Source organism: Bradysia coprophila (assembly GCF_014529535.1).
Source record: "Bradysia coprophila strain Holo2 chromosome IV unlocalized genomic scaffold, BU_Bcop_v1 contig_81, whole genome shotgun sequence".
NCBI lineage: Eukaryota > Metazoa > Arthropoda > Insecta > Diptera > Sciaridae > Bradysia > Bradysia coprophila.
Window position 1 is genome coordinate 3,418,797 of NW_023503375.1, and position 13,888 is coordinate 3,432,684.

The following is a 13,888-nucleotide window of genomic DNA, read 5'->3' on the forward strand; positions in this document are numbered from 1 at the left end:
TCTTATAATTTTGTGAATGATAAAAATCAACGCACTTCAAGCATGAGTGGTCAGCTGCAGAAAGTACTGTATTTTACATGAAAATGTTTTTACAGTGTTTTCCGTTTTTATGATACACTGTTAAAATTCAGGACTCTATTAAGAGTACCAGTCATGCTTGAAGTGCGAAAAATTCAGGTTTTCAATCCATCTTCGCCTAAAGACGAACTCACAGTCGTCCGTTTTGCCTCCATTTAGCTTTCCGTTACATTGTTTTAATTCCAACTGTCGAGCAAATGGCTGGAAAACGTTCAAGCAAAAGTGAAATTAGTCGACAGCTGCCAAATAGAATACTATTTTGTATGAAATGTTTTATTACAATGTTTTACAGTTACATGACGCACTGTCAAGTTTCAGTACTCTATTGATGAGAGTTATGCACTAACCGTCAAAAAAAGACATTTCATAAATAAAAAAATTTCGGTTCATGCATATCTCTCCTCATTTAGAGTATCACCTTCAAAGTGAAAGTAAATAGATAGGTATGGCCAAACGTTCAAATTTGTTCTAGCCGGAGCACATACGGATTTGCATGGCGCCACCTCAAACGAACTCATTTCTAGTGGGAATTTGCACTAGAAATGAGCTCGTTTGAGGTGGCGCCATGCAAATCCGTATGTGCTCCGACTTGTATGGACTGGCGATACCTACTTATCTACTTTCATTGGTTCCTTCCACTTACGAAAAAGCAATTTGTGTTGTCTCCGCTTACATTTGAAACAATAGAAAAGAGGCGTATGGTTAAGCTGAGGCTGAGGCAAAATGGAGTGGTTTTTTGTAAGTGGAAATCAAGCCTTATACAAAAAAGATACATCATGACTATCACAATTATTTTCACCCCCACCCCAGATATGTCATGCGGTAATAGTACATTACAAATGTTGGAAATGGTACTTCTTGTGTGAAATTTACCAAGACTGTAAACTTTAGGGAGCTGCGTGACCTCCCCAAAGTTTACCAAGGTAAATATACATACTGAAGATTACGCTGACCCTCAGGGAATAGCAAGAAATACGGATCCAATATACGAATGAATATAAGATTTTTTATGTTGCATCCGTGACATTTGGCATGATCATGTTGTTGGAACTGCGTTGTTTAGTATTGAGTGTTGGTATGTGTTGCAACCTAACAAAGTGAATTTGACTTGTGTCCAACATTATAAAGATTATATTCACCCGAAACTTTGGATCCGTGTGGTCTTGCAGATTTGCATTACCTTCAGTATGTATATTTACCTTGAAGTTTACAGCCTTGAAATTTACAAATTGAGACGTAGCCGAGAAAAACGTTGTATGCAACAACTCGGTGATAAATGATTTTTGGCACACGATTTGTATTTTCACACTCGGCTTGCGGCACCTTCATAGATTTATCACATTTATCACTAGGTTGCAAAAAATATTATTATTCTGTGGGGTATATCTGATGACTTTTGAGGATAAGTGGAAGCACGAGCCCTTGTCTATCGATTTTTTCTTCTTCGTTCGTTCGTTTTTATGTATAATGCGTAATTGATGATGATTGATGTCTAATTCACTAGGTCCCACCTTTTGGGCGGGTCAGGTCCCTTGATTGACACTTTTCTAAATGTATCTTTGACGTATTCATGAAAACTTGTCATATTTATTACATAATATATTTACTATATTAATGACTCCACACAAATGACAGTAAAATTTGACAATTTTTTTTTCTTGGTTTTCTCTCATCGAGGGTAAGGTGGAATTATTTTTGACCACTTTTTGAGCTCTCAATTTTCTTAAAAATTTTAAATTTTCAAGATTTTCAATCAACCTCAAATCATAAATAAAATATGACTCGTGTAGATTTCCCACTCGTATGAGCTCATTGAGCTGTCTATTGTTCTGTTTGATTGCATTTTTGGTACATAAGAGTAGATGCACAAAATTCACAAAATAAAAAAGTGAGATAGATATTCGTCTCTTACACTTTTGCGTAAAAAAGGAAGTTCCCCGGTACTTAATATATCTTCACATGGTGACATGGTAAAAAATGTACTTAATTAGTTTTTGTTTCATCATTAAAAATAGCTCAGTTTACCAATATTTTCGGTACCACTCTACAATGGTAAAGGGATTAAAAATATTTGTAAAAGGAGAAATTTATTTGTAGACCGAGAAAAAATAATCCCTCGATTTCCAATTCACAAAACCTTCAATCGTGAATAAAATGTCACGACTCGTGTGAATTACGGCCCTCGCTTCGCTCTGGCCGCAAACTTCACACTCGTTAAATTTTTACAATATTCTCTTTGATTCATTTAATTCCATGTATTTAAAAAAAAACTTCAAAAATTAGTTGAGATAATTCATCTTATATTGCCTGCAAAAATTTAACTTTTTTATTAAAATTTCTTGCACTTTTTAATCAAAGTGTGCTAATTTGATAACAGGCATTTTGCTGGCGTAAGATGTGCTTGTAAAGGGAGTAAAAAACTACCTACTTGATAAATGACAAACAACTTGATAGTCAACTATCAAATTTGATAGTCAACTATCAAATTTGACAGTCAATTGTCAAGTTGTTAGTCAACTATCAAGTTGTTAGTCAACTATCAAATTGGATAGTCAACTATCAAGTTGTTAGTCAACTATCAAGTTGTTAGTCAACTATCAAATTTGATAGTCAACTATCAAGTTGTTAGTCAACTATCAAATTTGATAGTCAACTATCAAGTTGTTAGTCAACTATCAAATTTGATAGTCAACTATCAAGTTGTTAGTCAACTATCAAATTTGATAGTCAGTCAACTATCAAATTTGATAGTCAGTCAACTATCAAATTTGATAGTCAACTATCAAATTTGAAAGTTGACTAACAACTTGATAGTTGACTATCAAATTTGATAGTCAACTATCAAATTTGATTGTCAACTATCAAGTTGTTAGCAATAGATGTTTACACGTTAGAAGATGGGCATCGAATGATGAAATTATTCTTCCTACTTGTTCCATGCACGTCGAAAACAAACTTATATGATTTACCCACACTACCAAACAAAATCAAATTTCATCAAAGTAATCTTTTTTAATTGATTGTCAACTATCAAGTTGTTAGCAATAGATGTTTACACGTTAGAAGATGGGCATCGAATGATGAAATTATTCTTCCTACTTGTTCCATGCACGTCGAAAACAAACTTATATGATTTACCCACACTACCAAACAAAATCAAATTTCATCAAAGTAATCTTTTTTAATTGATTGTCAACTATCAAGTTGTTAGCAATAGATGTTTACACGTTAGAAGATGGGCATCGAATGATGAAATTATTCTTCCTACTTGTTCCATGCACGTCGAAAACAAACTTATATGATTTACCCACACTACCAAACAAAATCAAATTTCATCAAAGTAATCTTTTTTAATTGAGGCTATGATCAACAGTATAAAATCCCGTTTTTCTCGGATAGCTTCCAGATCCTTAGTCCTACATAGCCCATCTTCGAACTTAGCCTCGGGATTTTAATTCCACGTATTTAAAAAAAAAGAATCATTCAAATTGGTTGAGAATTACTCAAGTTATCGTACCCTCAACGATTTTTTGTTACCCACATTTAACGTTTTTCATAGCATTTCATACATTTTCAATCACAGTGAACCTTTTTGTTACCCACATTTTTCGGTATTTTCTGGTGTAAGACCCTGACTTTCAGTCAAGGGAATTAAAATTCTTCATACAAAATTCTGTTTAGTTTGTGCGTGACATTGTTAGTTTTTCTGTGTCAGTTTTATACCTTACGACGATATAATTGTAAAATTTGAATTATTAAAAGTTAATGTAATATAAGGGCAGGCTAGTTGGATCCAAATTCCACGAGTGCATAGCTGCGAATATATTATCATAATGAGGCATATGCTGAATACGTAAGTTGTTCATTACTTTATTAGCTTTGTTTTAAATATTCAGATGAGAATACCACCCCACGGCTGAAAAATTAAACATTTTTCGCAACAATTGACGAAAAGTAGGACTTTCCATTGCCTTTATTGCGAAAAACGTTGTATACAAGTCGATGATAAATGCTTTTTTAGGTATTTAGGTTTTATGTGTATTGTCACACTCGACCTACGGCACATCTGGTGTCTAAAAGACGAGAAAACGTTGTATACAACACGTTGCGAAATGTGGGGCGGGCATCTAGTTATAAAACAACTCCATTTCACAACTTAGTTCATAAATATTGTAACTATTCCTTGTCCGTATATTTCGTGTAATTAAATCTTGGCGTGGTCACGTTGACATGACAATCCATCTGGACCTCATTCATAGACTTAACCAAATTAGACTGCCCGACTTCCTGATTGAAAATTTAAATTTATTGCTGCCATGTCGAACTCCCTCGAGACTCTTCCCGCTCAGCTTGCGTTTTCAACATTAAAATAAAAAAAATTCACGGAAGGACGACCTCTAAATGGATGAAGCGAATTGCTGCCACTGTTTCGAACTGAAGGACAAGCACAGATAGTGGCACATATACAATCAAACCTAAGAACTTCTTAGTAAGAAGGCTATCCATATTCTTTGTCATGTACATTTCTTGTAAATCATAAGCAAAATGAAAGTAGAAACCTTCAATTGTACTGCTACCACATGAATTAGGCGCCCATGCAATAAAGTATAAACAACATGAATGTTGCAATGTTTGATAATAGTAATTTTAAATGAGTAGAATACATACTATTAATAACGAACAACAATTATGACAGTAATTAAATAACGTTAATTCACTTTCACCCGACCACTCAGAACATGAAATTGAATGAGCATTGCTTTCAGTTGATTTGGTTCTTCTGTTCATATACAGAACTGTTCATATAGGCTAACGATGGAAATCGCAATAATTCTAAGTTTACTACTCTCCGTAAATTATGCTGAATATCAAGAAATGAAGTTAATCCAACAACTAACTGACTATTTCCACTTCGATCATTATTTCTTTTTGCTGGACTCGAGCATAGACGCAGATCGATTCATTAGTATGAACGACAACGTACCTCAAACTGTATATGTTCGACAAATCGTTGACGATGTGATTGAATTTGAAGATGTCGACGAAATATACAGCAACAATGGCTTTATGATTGTTGCATCTGAGACATCTGAATTCGAACACAACTCCAACTTACTGGATGCAATCGAATCAGTTCAACATCTTCAGAAACAAATGAAAGTTGGAATTTTCTTTCCGCAGAATTCTTCCATTGAAGATTTGAGCGAGTTATTTGAATGGTGCATAAAAAACAGAATTACAAATGCCTTTGCTGCAATATATCCATCCTCCGACGATGGTGATGAAGACTCACAATGTCTGACACATTACAACTGCAGTTTACTTAACATATTTACTTTTCATCCCTTTCGAACAGCTGATGTTCTGAATGTGACCAATAGTGAGAGATTTGATGATTATTTTCAAAACAACAACGCCGATTTCTATCAACATGAGCTGCGATTTGGAGGCTTAATCAGGAATGACACTGACGGAGAATTCTGGCTAACTGTATTTGCTCTTATGAACGCCAGTTATAAAGAAATAGATGAATACAAAACGTTTAGAGAAAGTTTCAGGAATGGAATTGATATTATCGATGATATATATGTTCTAGAAGATGAAGATGAAGACATATTGGTTTATCCGACGCAAATAGTTGAATATGTAATTCTAGTACCGGAAGCGCTGCCGTATTCAGATTTTACGGCATACATAGCAAATGGACTCTCCGGCATCCTTGTTATTTATTTTCTTCTATCAACTATTGCATCAATTGTGGTTCTAATCGCCATTCGGTACAACAAACAGCGGAGATTTTCAGTATTACAAAGTGCGGCTGACGTGTTCAATCTTTTGTTGAATGATAACGGCGACATAAAATACCAACAATTATTCAGAGCCGAATCTTTTCTCATTGTTCCTTTAACGTTCGTCGGATTCGTTGTCGTCAATGGAGTTCTTTCAACATTACAAAGTCATTTCATGCGTCCCAAAGCTCAACCTCAAATCGATACTGTGGATGCTATTTACAGCTCCCCCTATCCGATTGCTGTGTACAGTGAACCTTGGAAGGAGGAAATTGTGGAAGTGTTTTCAAGTCACACCTCATATAAAGATTGGGATAAAAGAGTTGTTGTGATGGATGATGCGATCCCTGATTACATTGAACTTTATGATCGAACGATGTCAATTTTCATTAATTTAGAAATTGCAAATATTCTGTTGAGAGCTCAAAAACGTTTGAATATCTACGGCTATCATCGTCCTAACGTTGTGATTACGAAATTTCTAATGGCGTATGTCGTCCATAAACGGTTTCTGTTCTTCGAACGGTTAAATGAGATTAGTCACCGGTTAAACAGTGCAGGACTTTACGACCTGTGGCTACGCAGAGAATATCAAAAGCGAGAAAAAAGAATTTTGAAAAGAAATCGGGAACGTTTAACGAATCAATCCGACAACAATGGCGAAGAAGTATCATTTCCCACATTTATCTTCTATGGATGGCTTGCTGGATCCATTGTGTTTATTGTAGAAGTGCTTTATAGGAGATTGAAAACAACAATAAAAATAACATTTATTGTACCTTCAGTTACAGGTGGATACTTTAAACACTGAGGACATTTCAAAGCTACACAAACTCATTCTCATTGCAGACTACACATTTTTCCAGTATGTAGGACTTTACCACGACAATTAAACAAGTTAAATTCGATGTTATATGATTCCATTTCAGTTGAATACAAAATATTTATTCAACATTCGGTTTCTTTTCTGTACAGTTGTGGTTGACAAAGATAAAATTTAACTGAACGCTGAAGACATGAATCAATTGATAGATTGAACAACCCGTCGACCATGTAATATGCCTTGCCGTCCACTAAAGTTATAATGTACTGATTTAACACGGCGTGCTTTATCCAAGGTATCTGTTGCCATATAATCAGTGCAGTGGCATCAAAGTTCGAGGCAAACGTCGAAAAACGTTGTATGCAACTCGATGATAAATGATTTCTTGGCACACGATTTGTATTTTCACACTCGGCTTGCGGCACATTCATAGATTTATCACATTTATCACTAGGTTGCAAAAAATATTATTATTCTGTGGGGTATATTTGATGACTTTTAAGGATAAGTGGGATAAGTGGAAGTACGAGCCCTTGCCTATCGATTTTTTCTTCTTCGTTCGTTTTTATGTATAATGCGTAATTGAAAAGATCTGCATAACGTTTTAAGCTCGATGCCTCGATGTAATAATTGATGTCTAATTCATTAAAATTCTTCATACTAAATTCTGTTTAGTTTGTGCGTGACATTGTTAGTTTTTCTGTGTCAGTTTTATACCTCCCGACGATATAATTGTAAAATTTGAATTATTAAAAGTTAATGTAATATAAGGGCAGGCTAACTGGATCCAAATTCCACGAGTGCATAGCTGCGAATATATTATCATAATGAGGCATGTGCTGAATACGTAAGTTGTTCATTACTTTATTAGCTTTGTTTTAAATGTTCAGATGAGAATACCACCCCACGGCTGAAAAATTAAACATTTTTCGCAACAATTGACGAAAAGTAGGACTTTCCATTGCCTTTATTGCGAAAAACGTTGTATACAACTCGATGATAAATTCTTTTTTAGGCACACTATGTGTATTGTCACACTCGACCTACGGCACATCTGGTGCCTAAAAAAGCATGTATCACTCGGTTGTATAAATAACTATTCTGCAACGGCGCTGCGAAAAGTAAACTTTCTCATTCCTCATGGTTCACTGCTGTTGGCTATACTTTTCGTCACTAGTGAAACGTAAAAATATAGAGAACCGACCCGGGCTTCTATGATTAAAGTAACTGGAAAATTTATCAATTTTATTGATAATAAATTTGTGGTAAGTTTGCATTTCAAAAGTTCACTTTTCCCACCTGGTCGCAGAAAATGTTGTATGCAACACGTTGCAAAATGTGGGGCGGGCTTCTAGTGATAAAACAATTCCTGATTCAAAATTTAAATTTATTGCTTCCATGTCGAACTCCCTTGAGACTCTTCCCGCTCAGCTTGCGTTTTCATCATTAAAATAAAAAAAAATCACGGAAGGACGACCTCTAGATGGATGAAGCGAATTGCTGCCACTGTTTCGAACTGCAGCCAAAATCTCATCAAGCCATGGCGGATAGTGGCACAGATACAATCAAACCTAAGAACTTCTTAGTAAGAAAGCTATCCATATTCTTTGTCATGTACATTTCTAGTGAATCATAAGCAAAATGAAAGTAGAAACCTTCAATTGTACTGCTACCACATGAATTAGGCCAATTCATGCATAATATGCCATAAATGCTACATATCGACCCTTGTCCCATGCAATAAAGTATAAACAACATGAATGTTGCAATGTTTGATAATAGTAATTTTAAATGAGTAGAATATACACACTTATAAATAACGAACAACAATTATGACAGTAATTAAATAACGTTAATTCACTTTCACCCGACCTCTCAGAACATGAAATTGAATGAGCATTGCTTTCAGTTGATTTGATTCTTCTGTTCATACAGAACTGTTCATATAGGCTAACGATGGAAATCGCAATAATTCTAAGTTTACTACTCTCCGTAAATTATGCTGAATATCAAGAAATGAAGTTAATCCAACAACTAACTGACTATTTCCACTTCGATCATTATTTCTTTTTGCTGGACTCGAGCATAGACGCCGACCGATTCATTAGTATGAACGACAACGTACCTCAAACTGTATATGTTCGACAAATAACTGACGATGTTATTGAATTTGAAGATGTTGACGAAATATACAGCAACAATGGCTTCATGATTGTTGCATCTGAGACATCTGAATTTGAGCACAACTCCAACTTACTGGATGCAATCAAATCAGTTCAACATCTTCAGAAACAAATGAAAGTTGGCATTTTCTTTACGCAGAATTCTTCCATTGAAGATTTGAGCGAGTTATTTGAATGGTGCGTTAAACACAGAATTACAAATGCTTTTGCTGCAATATATCCATCCTCCAATGGTGGTGGTGATGATGATGATGATGATGATGATGGTGGTGGTGGTGGTGGTTATGATGATGGTGGTGGTGGTGGTGGTTATGATGATGATGGTGATGAAGACTCACAATGTCTGACACATTACAACTGCAGTTTACTTAACATCTTTACTTTTCATCCTTTTCGAACAGCTGATGTTCTGAATGTGACCAATAGTGAGAGATTTGATGATTATTTTCAAAACAACAACGCCAATTTCTATCAACGTGAGTTGGGATACGGAGGTCGTATCAAGAATGACACTGAAGGACACTTCTGGATGACTGTATTTGCCCTTATGAATGCCAGTTATAAAGAAATAGAGGAAGAATACAGAACCTTTAGAGAGTCTTTCAGGAATGGAATTGATATTATGGATGACGTATACGTTCTAGAAGATGAGGATGAAGACGTATTGGTTTATCCATTGCAAATTGTTGAATATGTAATTCTAGTACCGGAAACACTGCCGTATTCAGATTTTACGGCATACATAGCAAATGGACTCTCCGGCATCCTTGTTATTTATTTTCTTCTATCAACTATTGCATCAATTGTGGTTCTAATCGCCATTCGGTACAACAAACAGCGGAGATTTTCAGTATTACAAAGTGTGGCTGACGTGTTCAATCTTTTGTTGAATGATAACGGCGACATAAAATACCAGCAATTATTCAGAGCCGAATTTTTTCTCATTGTTCCTTTAACGTTCGTCGGATTCGTTGTCGTCAATGGAGTTCTTTCAACATTACAAAGTCATTTCATGCGTCCCAAAGCTCAACCTCAAATCGATACTGTGGATGCTATTTACAGCTCCCCCTATCCGATTGCTGTGTACAGTGAACCTTGGAAGGAGGAAATTGTGGAAGTGTTTTCAAGTCACACCTCATATAAAGATTGGGACAAAAGAGTTGTTGTGTTGGAGGATGTTATCCCTGATTACATTGAACTTTATGATCGAACGATGTCAGTTTTCCTTAATTTAGAAACTGCAAATATTCTGTTGAGAACTCAAAAAAAATTGAATATCTACGGCTATCATCGCCCTAACGTTGTGATTACGAAATTTCTTATGGCCCTTGTTATCCATAAACGGTTTCTGTACTTCGAACGATTAAATGAGATTATTCACCGGTTTAACAGTGCAGGACTTTACAACCTATGGCTACGCAGAGAATATCAAAAGAAAGAAAAAAGAATTTTGAGAAAAAATCGAGAACATCTAAGTAATCAATCCGTCAACAACAGCGAAGAAGTATCATTTCCCACATTTATCTTCTATGGATGGCTTGCTGGATTCATTGTGTTTATTGTAGAAGTGCTTTATAGGAGATTGAAAACAACAATAAAAATAACATTTATTGTACCTTCAGTTACAGGTGGATACTTTAAACACTGAGGACATTTCAAAGCTACACAAACTCATTCTCATTGCAGACTACACATTTTTCCAGTATGTAGGACTTTACCACGACAATTAAACAAGTTAAATTCGATGTTATATGATTCCATTTCAGTTGAATAAAAAAAAAATGAAAATTATTCATTCGGTTTCTTTTCTGTACAGTTGTGGTTGACAAAGGCAAAATTTCACTGAACGCTGCTTCGAGACACGAAGTAATTGTTTGATTGAACCACCCATCGACCGAGGTACGTATAGTCTGGAGGTAATGCCATTCAGACGCGCGGCATAACACAATAGTTCGATGCTAATGACACCCTTTTGGTTGACTATGATTTATATTAAATAGCCTCAATACAAACAACACACACTCTACGGATAATAGCGGCAGAGTCGAAATTTTGCTTGATTTTTGCAAGTAGTTCCGGGTGGTTCCCGTGAATAGCGGCAAAGTCGAAATTTTGCTTGATTTTTGCAAGTGGTTCCATGTCGTTCCCGTGGTCCAATCGAAAAGTGATGTATGGAAGGTGTCCCTTATTTTTGATAATGAACAAGGCGTCCATACATCATTTTGTCCAAAAACTTCAAATTTAGCCGATACAATTTTGGGTCATTTTGACTCTGCCGCTATTATCCGTAGAGTGTGTGTTGTTCGTATTGAGGCTATTTTATTTATATTACTTGTGTTTTACAAAACGGTCCATGTATATGCCTTGCCGTCGACTAAAATTATAATGAGCAGGTTTAACACGGCGTGCTTTACTCAAGGCATATGTAGGTGTTGCTATATATAACCTAATCAGTGCGGTGGCATCAAAGATCGAGGTAAATGCCATCTCTCCTTTTCATTAAACACGAAAAACTGCATAGAAACTGAGACCATAACCACTTTTTAGCTGAACAGAAAAAAAAAACTAAAAATTTACACTTTTCTTACAAACATTGCTCGAGATACACGAAACGTACATGTCAGTTGTTTACACTAACCTCATCATCTGCCATTTGTGACTCATTTGTTTCTGTGCGTCGAAGCTGTCAGACCCACAGATATCAGTTCATTTGTCAGTGGATTAAGGGACTTGCGTCACACTTCCACTGTAAGTGGTTTTTAGACGATATCAGTTCTTTTGTAAGTGTTCCATCATCTTTTCGATAAAATCTCCATTCATAGGGCTTTGCAGACCCGTACTATTGCATCCACCTCTTAAAATCAGCTAAAAGTCAATTTAAACGGTCATAGCTCCCAAATGGGTGACCTTTGGGAAAAACTCTGAAATAGGCGAGGGGAAATCACTGGCCGAAAGAGTGGAAAATCAATTTCTAATTCCTTTCTAATAATTCCACGATATTTTCTGTTACTGTCCAATTCATTGTCTACTTTATAGAAAAAATTGTCTAAAGATTTCCTTTACTTTTCTTTATTTCGATAATTTTCTAAGATTTCCTTCAAATTTAAAGACTGCACGGACTACTGCAGTTTTGTAGTTGCCGATGTATCCGGTAATTAATAGGAATTGAAGGAAATACTAGAAATTGAAGGAATTGATTAAATTACAAGGTATTTTAGGAATTGACCGGAAATACGAGAAATTGAAAGTACATGAAAGGAACCAATCAGCGAATGAACTGTATTTTACAAACCGAATAGCCAAGACCGGAAACCTGCAAGTTTTTTTTGCATTCGATTAGTTCTTTCATTCATCGTACTTATCCGTATTTCCTTTCATTTACGTCCAATTTATCGTATTTCTAGTCAATTAATTGTAATTCCTTCAATTTCTAGTATTTCCTTCAATTCCTATTAATTACCGGATGCTCCGGCAATTTCCTCGATGGTGTGTAATCAATTACCCGAGTAATTTCCCCCTAGGAAATAGGTGTCAGCTATTGTTGCCTTTCAGCCGAACTATCTTCTGCCATATTTTTCGAGTTATGGATCCACATAACTCAATAGCTTAAAACGCTCATACACTCGCGGAATTTCGAAAACCGACACATTTTCTGTTTATGTGTTTTACTTGAGTATCTGATTTCTTCGTACATGCAAAATTCACAACAAACCAGTAAAAGACAAAACAGAAAATGTGTCGGTTTTCAAAATTCCGCGTGTGTAGCTCCTGAAATATTGACTTTTATGAAAAATTCGTCAAAGTAGTTTCTTAGAACTTAGAAAATTTCAGCCAAATCCATCGAGTAATTCAAAAGTTTCGGGTAACAAAGGGACAAACTGACAAAGGTTGGTAAAATCCATCAATTTCAAAACGTATGAAAATCCGTTTATTCATATTTTCAAACAAATTTCCAAATTTTGAAATTAATATCTCCAATTTTAACGAGTGATAGCTCGTTGAACTCGTATGGACGCCCAGATTACGAATAAAATACTTAGGCGGAGTAATAGGAGCAAAGTGATATTTTTTCAAATTTTTGGGACTTACCGTGACCCTTCACCAATGTAGGGCCGTGATATGTCGCAAAAAAAAAATCGTCGCGATTACGACTATTTGGACGTGATAATCTTAAAATCTTTTTTAGACCCGTACGAAGTACTGGGGTCTTATGCGTTTACGCATACGTCCGTAACACGTCGAATTGGACTCCCTGAGTAAGGGGAAACCTATTGTGGTTGTCTAGATATGCCAAATCAGTGAAAAAAAAGATGTCCGTCTGTCCGTCTGTCCGTCTGCACGATAACTTGAGTAAAACGCATCCGATTTTGAAAATTCTTTTTTTTCCCGTTTGGTAATGTCAAAAGACAGGCTAAGTTCGAAGATGAGTGATTTTGGATCGACCCTTCCCGAGCTGTGGCCCAATAAGTGCTTTACGGTTTTTCGAAGATATCTCCGGACATTCAAACGTTACACTTGTAACTGATACGTCAAATAAAAGGTATTTACAATACCGATCGACAAAAAAAAAGTTTATGGAAATCGGATGACCGACTCGTGAGAAGAGTTTCACAGTAAAGGCTTTTGATACGAATAGGTGTTTCGTACGGGTCGGCGTTAGCTATGTTTTTTACCATGAAGCAACGCATAAACGTATGATGGCTCATTTTTGTGCAAATAGGCAGAAAAATGTTGGTCATGTTGGCTTCCACCTTTTTTTACATTTGCACAAAAATGAGCACAAAAAAATAGATTTGACGAATGTCTCGGCCAGAAAAGTGTCACTAAGTTCTTTGCGTGTTCCTTTCTTATGATAAAATCAAGTCCACAAGTCAAGAGCGACGAAAATTGAACACTTCTATTTACGTTACGTCGACGTAGAGCGAAATCTACGGAATATGTTGAAGCATCAGCTGTGATATTTGGTGTCTGTTTACTGACTGTTTACTGAACGGAAAAATAATTGCTTCACCGCC